Below are 15,635 nucleotides of genomic sequence, written 5' to 3'. Positions count from 1 at the left end.
TCGGTGTCCAAGTGAAGTGAAAAACAAAGGTCTCCGGTCCGTCCTCGTGCTGCAGGCAATCTCGCCGGTGCGGCCTTTCTCTTGGATGTGCGGTCTCTGCCGCCTGTGACTCCTAATGCCGATCTCGTCGGCTTCCACGAACAAAATTGCGGGAAACACCGTAACAAGGTCCCCGCTCCTCGAGTCTTCGGATTCGATAATTACGCACAACGTCGTGCGCGCGTTCAGGGCGTTTTAAGCCCGTGGCTCCTCCCACTCATGCACATTGCATTCTGGGAATCGTAGTTGTGGCAGGCGCTTTGAGCCCAGATCCTGACAGTAGGTCCCCCTCCAGGCGCCTCCTAGAACCCGGTTTATCGGGGTATTTCTTGTAGAAAGACTTGAGTTTAGCTGGCGCGTGCACGTTGGCACTGGGCACCCACGAATCCTCCTCAGCCGAGTACCCCTTCCAGGAGATTAGGAACCACAGGTTACTCCCTCGATACTTTGAATCTACCACACGTCGTACCTCATATTCCTGACCGACATCCGTGGTTAGTGCAGGTGGAGGCTTTCGCACTCCTCCCTTTGCTGGTTTTAGCAGACTACAGTGGAACACTGGGTGTATACGTAAGGAGCCTGGAAGCCTTAGCTTATAAGCTACCGGATTCACCTGTTTCATCACACTATAAGGGCCGATGTATCGTGGGTGAAAAACACTCCGTAGCTTAAACCGGAAATTCCTGGTGGACAACCACACCCGGTCCCCTTTTTTGTACTGTGGGCCCTCCCGTCTATGCTTATCCGCCCAGTTTTTATATCGGATCTTGGCCTTCACCAAATGCTTCTGTACTCTTAAGTGTCCTTGACGCAACACTCTCATGTGGTCTTGGATCGAAGGATGGTTGAGGACCCGGCCGGGCATGACAAACGGCAAAATCCTCGCATCATAACCGAAATTGGCCCTGAAGGGCGACATTCCAATGGAGCTGTGTGGGGCGTTATTATATGCCAACTCTGCCATCCATAGCATGTCCACCCACGATTCATGAGCGTTTTCTGCATAACATCGTAAGTACTGTTTTAAAGTTTGGTTTAACCTTTCGGTTTGTCCATCCGATTGAGGGTGGAAACTGGAGGACAACGCTGAGTCAATTTGCAGAGCCTTACACCACCCTTTCCAGAAACGTGCCACAAATTGAGGGCCTCTGTCAGACACGATAACCTGCGGTATGCCATGGAGCTTCACTATGTTTTTTAACAACAGTTGTGCTGTCTGCCCAGCGGTAGGCAGTGTCTTGCAAGGGATAAAGTGGCCCATCTTGGTGAGACTGTCGATCACCACTAGTATGGCCGTATACCCTTGATCCACCGGGAGGCCTGTGATAAAATCCAGGCTGATGTTCTGCCAGGGTGCACCGGGGGTAGGTAAGGGAACCAGTTTGCCTCTACTTGCGGAGGTGTCCGTCTTCCCCCTTGCGCAATCTTCACACCTCGACACCCAATTCTTTATGTCCTGGACTAATGATTTCCACCAAAAATATCTTTGTACCAACAGCGTGGTCTTTAGAATGCCCGGATGCCCTGCCAAAGGAGAGTCGTGGCACCATTCAAAAGCCCTTTTTTGAAGTGCCTGTGTGGGCAGGAACAATTTCTTGTTCATGAACGGCAGTCCCTCCTGGATCTTGCGTTCTGGGCCTTTGTCCGCCCAACGGCTCCAAGCCTCCTGACTCCTGTTTGTTCTTATGCCTTCCAGATACTCTTCCGCTCGTATGGTACAAATGACCTTGTGCGGTGGTATAATAGACTCTTTTACATCCGTCTCTGTTCCTTCCACCGCCATTACTCGGGACAATGCGTCTGCCTTTCTGTTGTCGGCCCCAGGACGGAAGGTGATGACGAAATTATACTCTTCAAAGAAAAGCATCCACCTCATTTGTCTAGGTGACAGACGTCGAGCCGTTCGTAGATATTGTAGATTCCGATGGTCGGAATAAACAGTTACCGGAAACCTAGCACCCAAGAGATACGGGCGCCATTCCTGGAAAGCCTTTTTGATCGAGAGGAGTTCTTTTTCAGCAATATTATAATTCCTCTCAGCAGGCAACATCTTTTGTGAAAGGTAGGCCACCGGGTGAAGCTGCCCTGTGTCTTTGTCCCTTTGTGAAAGGATTGCCCCTATCGCTTCGTTAGATGCATCCGCCTCTACGATGAATGGGACATCTAATTGTGGGTGTCTCAAGACCGGTGCAGATGTAAAGGCCTCTTTGAGATATTCAAAGGCCTGATTGGCTTCGTTGGTCCAGGCGAATACTACTCCCTTCCTAAGCAACCGGGTAATCGGAATGGCCCTTTGTGAAAACCCTTGTATAAATCTCCGATAGTAGTTCGAAAACCCCAGGAAGCACTGTACCTCCCTCACGTTTTGGGGAACCGGCCAATCCTGTACAGCCTGCACCTTTCGTTCCGACATACTCATACCATCCGGACGGAGTATCACTCCCAAAAATTCCACTTCTTTCACCCCAAACTCGCACTTGCTTAGTTTGCAAAAAAGGCTGTGCTTTCTCAGCTCCTGTAACACCTGTGACACATGTTCCTGATGACTGTCGACCTTCTCTGAATAAATCAATATGTCGTCTATATATACGACCACTGTTCTGTCCACGAAATCTTTAAGGACATCGTTCAAAAAGTACTGGAATGCCGCCGGGGCGTTACACAACCCGAACGGCATTACCAGATACTCAAACAGACCATAGCGAGTTTTAAACGCCGTCTTCCACTCATCCCCGTTACGTATGCGCACCAAATGATACGCCCCTCGGAGATCCAACCTCGTATAAATTGTTGCTTCCCTAACTTGATCCAAAAGAACCGGTATGAGTGGTAGAGGATACCGGTTCCGTACTGTATTCTTGTTTAGCATGCGATAGTCGCAGCACGCCCTCAAATCTCCATTAGCCTTTTTAACAAAAAACAAAGGCGATGCCGCCGGTGACCGGGAAGGGCGAATGAACCCTATCTCCACAAAATGGTCTAAATATTCTCTGAGATGTTTCGTTTCGGGTTCGGAGAGCGCATATACTCTACACGTTGGAATCGTAGCACCTTCTACTAGATCTATTTGGCAGTCATACGGACGGTGTGGTGGAAGAGACTCGGCCTGTTCTTTGCTAAATACATCAGAAAAGATCCGATACTCTTTGGGTAAGACCACCTCCTTTTCTGCGGCCGTGGCTGCGACCCATGTGTTAGCCAACACGGTGGCCCCCGAACACCCACCTAGCATCATATGCTCTTGACAATCCTCCGAGAAGAACTGAACGGTTCTACGTCTCCAATCAATGGTGGGATTGTGAAGGCTGAACCACGGCATCCCCAGAATAACCTCATACTGAGGCGCATCAATGATATTTAAGGCCAACCAGTCTATGTGACTCATGTTGCCCGCTCTACAGGTTAACTTGACAGTCTCGGTTTGTTCTATGAGCAGTCCGGAGGTGAGAGGCTTGCCATCAACCGCTAATACTTCCTCGGGGATATCGCGCTTTGTCTTTCCTATAGCTAATTTGTCCACTAATCCTTGATGGATAAAATTACCCGTGGCCCCTGAATCCAACATAGCGGTGATCTGAAAGGTTTGCACTCTGGTTTCTAACCACATGCTCAATTCCAAATGTCTTTCTGTCTCACCCTGTGGTTGAGTGTCCAGGGAGGGAATCGTCCACCTGGGAACCACTACTATCTCTGCTGTTTCACTCTCCTTTACGGGAACTTCTACTCCCGCCACCGTGGCGATAGCCTTTTTGTTCCTGTAGTTTCCCCCTGGTCTTTTGGGCCTAGCTGGACACTCACGGACATAGTGCCCCTTCTTTCCGCAGTACATACACAAGCCTTGTGTTCGTCTGCTCTCTCTTTCAGTTCTTGACAATTGAGCACGGACCGCTCCCACTTCCATGGGCTCCGCAGCTGTCTCACTTACCGTGGCCTCCTTCCTACTTCTCTCTACCCTAAACCGATCCCCACCTCTGTCGGTAATACGACCATCCAACCGCAATGCCAGACTAATGAGAGCCTCGCATGTCCTGGGCTGAGGATCGATTCGAGCGATTACGTCTTTTAACTCATTACATAATCCCTGATAGAAAAGAGACATTCTCTTCTCTTCTGGCCACGCCGCTTCCGCTACCAACCGATTGAATGTGGTTAAGTAAGTTACTAATTCCGTTCTCCCTTGTTTTAACTCCAATAGCTCCTTGTCAGCGCTAAAAGTGGTTGTTCTCCTGTCAAACACCCCCTCCAAAGCGGCTCGAAACTCGTCCCAATCCGATAATACCGGATCATTATGGCGTACTAAAGGCACCGCCCAATTGGCTGCATCTCCAGCCAAGTAGGAGATAGCAAACGCCACCCTAGAATGGTTAGTAGGGAATGAGGAAGGCCTACAGGAAAAATGCATCAGTATCTGAGTTAAAAATACCTGTATTTTCTGTGGGTCACCTAAGTACCGCTCAGGATTCGCTAAAGGAATGGGAGGAGATACATTAACCTGAACGGGATGCACACTTGATCCCACATCAAAAGGGTTCCGTGACAGTCTATCCACTTTATCACGTAGGTCCGCTGTTTCGGCCCTAGAGGCCGCCAACTCTCGCTGTACTGCGGCTAATGCAACTAAGACCTCTTCCATACTGCGTCTTTACCCACCCCCCGAACCGGGAGGAGTCTCAATACATGGGTGCGTAATTCTGTTAGAATCAGTCCCTGTTCCGATACTCCTCAGGATTCGGGCGACGCTATATGGGGTCCACCTCTCGACGTCACCAACTTCCTGCACTAAAGGCACGGAAGACTGGAGCAATCAAGCGAGGGAAGGGAAGGATGGGAACAGCGGGGATTAGAACCTGTAAAGAAAGAATTAACAGGCAACACAAAACACAAGTACACTGCCAATACAGTTTACTACTCTCGATAATTCTCGCTACCAATTCAACAATTCTAGTAATGATTTCTTTAGTTCATTTTAAACATGCACACACAGACTCGTATGCGCCAACACCCATTTGGGAGCCTGCTGACCCCAAAACAAATAGTAACCCCTGTGTCTTAGGGAATGTATGAAGAAAGATACATATACACACAATGCAATAACAGAACACCCGACGTTTCTTTCTCTGGAACTTAGGTGAATTGGTATCAGGACGTTGCAACTGGACACTCCTTTCTATACTGCACACTATCCTATGGAATACCCTCTAACTTAACCTAAATGAAATGTTCTACTGTTCCTGTAGGACAAAGTCTGGAAGGGCTGCCTTACTTGTCCTGGCAGCCAAGGTTATGTACTATACACATCCATTACTCCCAGCTTGTACTAGAAATAGTGAACCGGTCGTAAATCAGGACGGTAATATGGCGGTTTCGTCACCGCTCAATCCCGACACCCCACACGAGAGAAGGAATATCCAGACCTTTCAGGAAAGGTAATTGAGGTGCTGTCGCTAGACGGGAGCTTAGATATAAAGTACTGAGTCCCCTTCTTCGAGGACTTAACAATGGCCACCACCCATACTTGCAGTTTGTGGAAACTCCGGTATTCGCCCGTCTCCTACACGCAGCCTGCGCGCGGAACTCGTACTCCGGAGGACACACTTCTTCGGTGTCCAAGTGAAGTGAAAAACAAAGGTCTCCGGTCCGTCCTCGTGCTGCAGGCAATCTCGCCGGTGCGGCCTTTCTCTTGGATGTGCGGTCTCTGCCGCCTGTGACTCCTAATGCCGATCTCGTCGGCTTCCACGAACAAAATTGCGGGAAACACCGTAACAAGGTCCCCGCTCCTCGAGTCTTCGGATTCGATAATTACGCACAACGTCGTGCGCGCGTTCAGGGCGTTTTAAGCCCGTGGCTCCTCCCACTCATGCACATTGCATTCTGGGAATCGTAGTTGTGGCAGGCGCTTTGAGCCCAGATCCTGACAAACTGCACCATCAGTAATCTCACATACATTGATTATTTCTTCATCCTGACACCCCTCATCCTCAACACATTCATTCACATTAACCAGTCTTGACAAACAATGAGCAGATTAGTTTGCAACACTTGGAATATAATCAACATCAAAATTGAACTCCTGCAAAGAAATGACACATTTTTTAATTCTTGACGATATTGAATCAAGACCTTTCGTTGAGAAAACTTCCATCAAAGGCTTATGATCAGACAACACGTTAACTCCTGTGCCCCAAATCAAATTTTTAAACTTTCTTAATGCCCAATAAATAGCTAAAGACTCTTTCTCCTTGACTGAGTAATTAAGCTCAGACCCTCTAAGACACCTTAGAGGCACAAGCAATCAAACAATCAATATCACCCTTCTTTTGAATAAGAACAGCACCCAGCCCTTTTTCGCTTGCATCAATCATAATAAAAGTGGGATCACCAGGATTAAACGCTTGAAGAGAGGGTGCTTTTCTCAGTTCTTCCTTAATAGAAACAAATTCTTCCATGCACTCAACTGACCATTGAAATACATTGTTTTTATCGTGAATTCCTCAAATTATACCTTTTTTTAGCATAGTCAGGAAGGAATTTACTGTAAAATTCAACCATACCAGACTATGGAATCAACTAATTCCTTCTTGGGAAAGACTCCTTGCCCAGTAATCCTGTGACCCAGATAATTCACTTCTTCCACTCCGAATTTACATTTATCTTTTCTGAGAAACAAACCAGCTTCCCTGAGCCGCTGCAACACAGCACACACACGAGCATTATGCTCTTTCATGGAATTACCAAAAATCAACAAATCGTCTTGATAGCATTTGACAACATTAAGTCCTCTAAGAATTCTTGACATAATACACTGCAACGCAGAAGCAGCCGAAATAAGCCCAAACGGCATCCTGCAAAACTTATATGTCCCCATATGTCCACAAATGCTGTTAACTCTTGTGAGGATTCATCGAATTCAACCTGATGATAGGCTGACGCTAAATCAAGATTTGTGAAGTATTTAGCACCTTCTAATGTACTGATCATCTCATCAATATTTGGTAAAGGAAATTTGTCAACAATTACTTCTTTATTTAAAGAGCGTAAATCAATGCACAAGCGTATCTCCCCGCTGTCTTTCCTAGCGACCACTATGGGGGCCAACCCCTCTCTGGCTTCCACAGGTTCGATGACACCCATACTTATCAGTTTTTCAATTTCTTTTTGAACACCGGCCTGTTTCTTTAACGGAATTCTCCTGACTTTAGCAACAACAGGAACCGCGCCTTCTCTCAGCTTAATACGATGTTTGTAACCTTTGAGACAGCCAAGACTATCTTTAAACACATCATCAAATTGTTCAGCAAACATAAAAGAGAGATCATTTAACTCTTGGACCTGAACTTGTAGAGAGGCATTGGGATTAAGTCGTACCCCAAGTAATCAAGTAATCGTTGGTGAGGCCAACCTAAGAGAGAATCACCATGTTTAGCAACATAAATTTTCCCAGCGATCATTCTTCCACCCAGTTCAATTGTTGCTACAAAACAACCTATCATTTTAATAGGAATGCCACCAAATCCTAAAGAAGAACGATCACATTTGGTAATTTTGACTTTGTTAGACAAATCTCGACGAAAAATGTCTTCACCTATCATCGTTAAATGGGAACATGATTCAAATTTGAAATTCAGTAACACACCCTCAATGTCCACCATATGTGAAGGATGATCTGCTTTTCCTTCATTAATTTGAAACATAACTACTTTCACCTCTGGTTGACTTTTAGTAGATAAATGCTCACTTCTATTAACTTTACTATTTCAACATTTAGCAAAGTGGCCTTTTTGACCACAGGTGTTACAAACAAAATGTAAAGCAGGACAGAAAAAAGAATTAGCCAAATGACCTAAACGTCCACATCTAAAACATGTTGGTTTTCCTACATGAGAAAAACTACTAGCATTATTAGGTGAAGAAGAATTCTTGTCTTTTTCTATCGTATTTTTCTTCTGTACTTGACATACTACCTCTTCTACCTTTGTTTCTGTTGTGGTTACTTTATTCTTCTCTCCACTAAGTTCATCAACACATTTCATCATGTGTTCTACCTGTTTTGCAATTGTTATAACTTCTTCCAAGGGAGATTCATCCTTTAACCAAAGTTCCTTTCTAATGTTGTCATGAGCGCATTTCAACACAAACTTATTACTGATCCTTTCTTCTACTGCAGGACCAAACAAGAAGATGCAAGTTTTCTCAAAGCTGAAACAAATTCCTCAACAAACTCATCTTTCTTTTGTTCTCTAAGTCCAAAGTGGTACCTTTCCATTATTGTACTTAAACGTGGAAGATAATGACAATCTAATTGCAAAATGCATATCTCATATTCATTGAGATTCCTTTGGTCTGCTGCACTAAGATCAGGAAGATGTTCTAAGACTTCTTGCCCTTCTCCTCCAACACAATGTAATAATAACGAATGTTTGTGTTCTGCACTCAAATTAGTTCCACAAACCTTAGTAAAGTTTATAAAAAGTGTCTTCCATTTTTGCCACTTCACATTAGGTTCACCTGGACTTGTTAAGAAAAATGGAGGCTGAGTTACATTTTGCATCTTATAATCTACGTAAAATTTCCCTTAAACGGAGACTTACCAGACCAAACTTATTACAATCTTAAATAAACTGTATTACAGGAAGAAAAAAAAAGACTATATTAATAAAACTGGGCACTCATGTAAAGTTATTATAGACGATCCGAGAAACAAGATTAATTTCTATTATTGAAAATGATGTAGTTCATGCCTTTAAAACACCACATTCACTGTTTAAGGTGTGCCAGTCACCGAAAATACTGGCAGAAGATGTCAATATTTAAATTGTTAATTTAATAATACCTCACATGTGTGTAAAAATGTTGCGATGTAGATGCTGACTCACATAATCCAGACAATTAAAACAAACTCGAAGAAGCGGTTCTCTTTTCTATGTAAATTCTCGCGTTGTAATATAAGAGAATGAAGGAGATCCCAATCCTTCAAAATGGAGTCATCACATGCCCTGTCACACTCTGATTGGTTCCATCCAAGCCTCGCTATGAACACTATGCGCGATGACACACAACGCTCGGTTACTTTCTAGCTCAGCTTTTAACACCGTCAGAGATGACGCGCAGCTTGTATCCAATAGTCTAATAGAGAAAGACAATGGCCATAACGTCATCCAGTGAGCAAACTGGAACGCAAACTTGAACGCAGGACAGTTCCAAAAATGACCTGAAATCCTCTCACACTGAAGATTTGACACGCAAACGCTGGAACGCAAACGCGCCACACTAGGCACTCCACCCTCTATCCTCCTCACCGTGAATTCCGTAATTTCTGTTCACTCGACACCTGCGCCGATGCAATTGATTGCTAATCTGCCGATGGAGAAAATATACTTCTCTTTTCCTTTAAATACTGCCGCTTGTGGAGGAATACGTCTTTTCCTGTGGAGATCTTTAAAAAAAATATATTCGAGTTCATCTGGTGTTGAGGTGATGTAGGGCCCGCTCATCGCCAAATAAATGTGGTGTTTTACACCAAAATAACTCAAAACGATACTCTTGAATAACGATTATTTAAGATGGGTTTAATTTACCTCAACCACCAACAGTCAGATCCAAGTGACTCAAGTGGAACACATCACAGAATACTTCCAACAGTGTTCTTAACAGAATGCAGAGGAACATTCTGCATTCTGAATCTATACATGTTGCAGTGGGAGAAACATGAAATGATATCACACCCGCTCTAGAGTGCACCTATATTCACTCGTAAATTCTCGGGTGAATTTATTTACTGCATTGTTATCTTTCTCCGATAATATATTTTCTGTTCTGTTCTTATCATTGTACGGCCTTTCTGTGAAGGATATGTCATAGACATTTATTGGAATTAAGAACACCACTATTGGGCGATTTTATTTGATTAACGCATTGACATTTCAAGTGGCAGAAGAAATGTTTTTACTGCTTCTATCATTGCATGGACTTTTTATCAAGTGTTTTTTTACCAACCTGTTAATTCCGGTGAGTAACCCTGGCTCAGCGCATCTTCGACTTTATTATCTTGTCTTTACATAATGCTTTTAATTGCGCTTTACTATTTGGGCTAGCAACTCTGCCGTAATCGACTGTTGGTCATAATATGTTAATATGTTTATATGAGGGGTGATGAGGGTGGTTACCCCCCTGATATTTACCTCGCCCAAGATTGATTCACCCTCCATGTTACTATCAATGTAGGTGTGGCTATTTTCACTATACACACACCATTCAAATTTTAATGTTATCAGGTTAAATATGAAAGTCCTTGAGATATTTGGAGAATTAGTTTATTGTTTTTGCACTTGGGTGGTAGATATCTCTGGGATTTGCTTGTTCTTAGACCTCCATGGGACCTTGTATTCCGGTATGTTTGGTTTGTTCTTTTTGACACTTTGGTTCTGCCTCTTTGGATTGTTGATGTACCTTGGAATTTGTTCTTAGGCAGAATGCCTTTTAAATAGGGAATAACAGACGAATAATTGTTCTGTTTTGATTGCAAAATGTGGTGCATCATTGTGTCTCGTCTTCCCATATGAGTATACTTTATGTCACTATGGAAGATTGTAGTGACTATGGCTGTGGACGATGCTCACTGAGGTCATCCGTACCTCTGATGTTGGCCGTTCCTCTGCTAGATACACTCTTCAGCGTGTCATGTCTGGATGCATTATTTCATTTGGTACCATTGCTGATATTTGTCATTCTTTTTAACAGCCTATACAGCGTTACTTCACATTTATAAAGCTTGATGGAAAAAAAATTTGGGACCCCATTTTCAGTTCGATCGTACTACATAGGAAATCTCTAAAGCCGACTACTTTGAGTCACGAGGTGAGTTTGTTGCTCTTTATGATCGTCACAAGGGTACCAAATTTGAGTCTCTATGTAGGACTTCTCATTGGTCCCTTTTTTCCTGATCTGTCTATCCCTTCTTTTTTCTCAAAACTTCACCAATTATACTGCTATTGAGGCTAACATTCTGCCCCATTGGGTCCAAATTCTGTCACATACATACCTTGTCTGCTATTTGACCAGCTGAACATATAGGAGGTGAGATTTAGTTTGTCATTGACTCTGCTTCCCTTTGTACGTACTTTGCCATAGTCTTGCTTCAGATGACAACTGTTACCCACCAGGTCCCAATGCCCATACTTAATTTTGCAAACATAAATAGTAAGGCCTGAGTTGCAGTTATTTGAATTATTTACTTTCCAAATGGGTTACTAATACCAATAGACGTACCCTTTTACAACAACTACCACACGATCACTCCCCTTTGTCTTATTTGGTAGAAGTGTCTTTTCAGTGTATAGATTTGTCCTGTATGGTATTTTTGTAGATATGGTGATGTCCTTACGTCATATTATTGTTCAGACATAATGATTTATTTTGGATACATGCACTATTAATGTGATGTTTTATATATGTCTTTTATATTTTTTTATATGTGTTTTTGACAAATATGCTCTATTTATGTGAAGGTTTGTTATGTGATTTTGTGGGCCGTCTGATATTACTTTTGTTATTATTTTTTATGTTAGTTCATGTTTTATTGATGTTATGTCTTGTCTATAATGTTACAGCCCTGACGAAGTTCCCTCTGGTAAAAATCGGGAACGAAACGCGTTGGCTGTGTGCCAGTTTTAAAAATATTGATTGAATAAAAAGAAGCAATTCTGGAACAGATCTCGACGTAAGTGTATTGACTTCGCAACAAGTGCACCTTCCATTTTCTCTTGTGTACCTGACTGTTGATATTGTCGACCTTAGTCTGTATTAATAAAAATGTTGTGGCTGGGATTGTTTTAATCGCTTGGACTTCTTGAACCAGCTGACGCACCAGCTGAAATATCTAAGCTTGATTTACCCTTTGGCAGCCGGAAATGGCTCTATCACCCTGAGAGTGTATCCTTTGCCACATTTTGAGATGGCCCAGCGAACATCTCTCGCATTTTCAGGAAACACCGTAATGGCGGTTTCTGTAAATGCTTTGAAAGTCTGACATCTGTCAAACTTTAAACATTTTTAATTTTGGAAAAATAAAATCACAAAACAATGACCCCAGTGCATGGTAGATTTCTCCAGTGTATGGGGTCATTTTTCTAGTTTTCGCAGCCCAATACTGTTAGGTTTTACCTCGAGGTGATAGATAGTGAATACTACCCATGTATTCACCCACTTTAAATAGAGTGGGCGAACACACAGCCAAACACGTCGAAGGTGTATGTAGATGGCGCAGACAGAGTAGCCACTGCCGCCTACATACTCAACTTCCACCCTACTCTAAATGAAGCAGGCAAAACTTCACTTTGGCAGAGAGGGTACTCTGTCAATCTTCTCCGCCAAAGTCTAAATCTGGCCCTCTATCACCATTGTTCGCTGGCTCACCCAGATGTGTTGATAACCTGGTTTTGTGTTTGAACTAATAGGATGATCCAGCTGGGATTTCTAATACTGTCTCCTGCCTGTTAAATGTGACACGTGGGGGTGTGGGGAGATCTGCACCAGGCACTTTTAGTGGAGCTTCTAAATATAGAGGTTGCTGTGGCATCAGACATTGACGTTTCCCAGACGCCTCCACACTCTCTTCTTTCTGTGAGATAATGGTCAGACGTCTTTGTAAAGCAGGCAGGATTTGTTTCAACCGAAGCATAGGTAGAAGCCAGTGGCGTTTGGATGGCCATATTGCCTTTTCTGCAATTGGTGCCACTCAGGCCACTCACCTGGTCTCCTTTTTCCTTATCCTGTGTATGAGATGTCATAGTTGAATTTAAGAGGGTCTCTTTATTTATGTCTCGTGATCCGTTGAGCTTTGTGGTGCTTTGAGCCTTTTCTTCTAGAGCCAAGGTATCAGACAACAAGGAGCGACTTAAGGATAAGATTGATTCCATTTCAATACGAGTCTGTTTCCTAGCGGGTTCCATCTCTTATTGGGTCTTGTGTAGCCTGTGCTGTTTTGTGGGCTTTAACAGGCTGAAGCCGTTTTTTGGGGGGCTTCATTAAGCTGCATTAAGACTTTGGGCCACAGTAGAGGAGAGAGTTGCGGATTTGACTAACTAAACAGACCTCTGTAGGGGCACGGTGACCACATAAGGTGTCTTGATACGAAAGTCTTTTAAGCTGTGAATAGCAATGTCTGCAACTACTTAGGGTGTCGCTTTCTCTTGTTGGGACCTCCAACCTCCATATCACGCTTCCTGCCTCCTACCTCCACCAATGTATTCCTTTCTGCCCAGTGCCTCTTTACCTCATGTCACAGTGCGTTGAGAAGGTATGTGTTGTAGCAAAGGAGCAGGTCAGGAGGTTGCAGGCAGGTACATTTTTACAGAGTTCCCAAATGCAGGGTGTTAGAACTGGGGGTCTCTAGTTGGCAGAGGTAGGTACCATTGACCAAATAGAGACCCTTGCTTCTAGTCAGGGAAAGGGGATTACACTCCTGGATAACCCCTGCTCACCCCCTTGGTAGCTTGGCACGAGCAGACAGGCTTATCTCAGAGGTAGTGTGTAAAGAATTTGTGAACACATACAGTAATACAGTGAAAACACTACAGATGGACACAACACAGGTTTTATAAAAATAAGTATTCTTTATATAGACTTGACACAAGACCATAAACGACAAAAATTCACAATACTGTACTCAAAATAGACTTAAAGATGGTAGAAGTAACTTAGTTCAAGTTGATGATAAATGCGACACGTTTCTCACAAAAGTACCTGGATGCGTAACGCAAAACAAACAAAAGGTTTGCAGGGAGGGTGATGCGTCGGTTCCTTGCTTCGGGGGAGGCTATGCGTCGCTCTTCAATGCTTACGCAGAGTAGGGGATGTGTCTTGTTCCTTACTGGAGTGGAGGCGATGCATTGATTCTCGTACTGCGTTCCGGTTACGATGCTGCAAGATGGCGCCTTGGTGCAATGTGACAATCCGGTGCAATGCGATAAGATGGCGCCCTGGATGCGATGCGACGTCGTGAAGTAGATGCGTGCACGCCGGACGGCCATGCGTCGACTCGACAACTTCTGAACCGCGACAGGCCCTGCGACACGCTTCTCCGGTGTGCAACAGCGACCCTTGTGGTGGCGACACGGTCCTCCGGTGATGCGACGGCAAACAGCCGCGACGAAGACACGCTTCTCTGGTTATGAGGCGGCGGCAACATGCTTCTCCGGCCATGCAATGGCAACAGCTGCGGCTGCGACATGCTTCTTCTTGATGAGTCGCACTTCCAGCTCCCAGCGGCACGCAGGCTTCTGCAGACAGAATTCCCAGCAAGGAGATTCAGAGGGGAGCTGGTGGTGAAGTCTTGTAGACCTTACACTTCAGCAAGAGGCAAGCACAAGTTCAAGCCCTTGGAGAAATATTCTGCAAGATGATAAAAGTTCTTTAAAAGTTCCTTCTCCTTTCCTTGTAAATATACAAAACACTGCAGACCATCCCAGCAACTCAGCACACTGGCAGGGGGGCAGTCCAAACTCCTGCAGATTCCTTGGTTCTTCTCCTTGGCAAAGGTTTGTCTTGTTTTCCCAGAAGTGATCTAAAGTCCTGGGGTCCTGTTACCTAGTTCAAACCAGATCTTGGTGCATTCTGCCAGTGTGCACCTTCTTATTTTGTCAGTGTGGGCCAGGGTCCACAGACACACCACAGGAGGTGGAGCCAGTATTGTGGAAGGCAGGCATAGCCCTATTCAGACCCAGGTGCTTCTCCTCCCACCACTCTACATGCAGATAGGTCTATTCAGCCCTGTGCTGACTCACCCTGTCTCCAGGAGTCTCCCCAGCCCCTGTCACTTGCAAACCAGACATGCAATACACAAGCTAGCAGAGGCAGGCTGGATGGTTAGGCATGAAAATACCTACCTTCTAAAAGTGGTATTTTCAAACACAGAATGTTAAAACCAACTTCATTAAAAGATGTTTTTTATCATTCTGAGTTCAGGCATACTAAACACGAATTTCTACCATATTCCCTGGGTCAGTTAGGATTATAAGATGTTATAATAAAACTGATCATTCTGGCCTATGGGGACAGGTAGCATTGCAATAGTGAAAAACAAAATTGTCTGTAATTCGCTATCAGGTCATGCCACACACACCAGGGCATGACCTACCATTCACATACAATGCACCCGGCCCTAGGGCCAACTTTAGGGGTGTCTGATATGTAGAAAAGGGAAGGTTTAGGGTAGGCCTGGGCAGTAAATTCCGTTCCGCTTGCGGAATTTGGGTAATTTCGCATTCTGCGGAGAACGCGGAATTGCCCGAAATTCTGCATTCTGCGGCTTCGCAGAATTTTTTGCTTGTTCGCGTTCTCAAAATGCGTGTTCGTGAGATATTTCCCCCCTGAGCATGCAAACAGCATTCGCGAACAGAAAAAAAGCATCGCGAACAAGCAATTCCGCATGTTCGTGGAATTGCTGCGTGCTCGTGGAGATTATTTACCATTTCGCTGAGCTTTGCGTAGCACGACTACGCAAATTCTGCCCACCCCTAGTTTAGGTACTGGCAAGTGGGTGCACTTACCAAGTCGACATGGCTGTGCTAGACTGCACACAGGCTCTGCAATGGCAGGCC

The 15,635-nt window shown here is 44.4% G+C and overlaps 1 protein-coding gene across 1 annotated transcript in view; it reads left to right on the top strand.

Moving 5' to 3' along the window:
- The window catches only part of LOC146839140 (uncharacterized), a 366,458-nt gene that overhangs the window by 25,274 nt on the left and 325,549 nt on the right, over positions 1-15,635 (top strand). The window contains 2 exon segments of the mRNA XM_085600014.1: positions 10,777-10,893; positions 11,646-11,755. The gene's annotated coding sequence lies outside the window, so the exon portion shown is untranslated.

This window comes from Triturus cristatus, chromosome 4_2 (assembly GCF_964204655.1).
Source record: "Triturus cristatus chromosome 4_2, aTriCri1.1, whole genome shotgun sequence".
Lineage (NCBI taxonomy): Eukaryota > Metazoa > Chordata > Amphibia > Caudata > Salamandridae > Triturus > Triturus cristatus.
The sequence above is the reverse complement of the archived record's forward strand: the minus strand, read 5'-3'. Positions and strand labels throughout refer to the sequence as shown.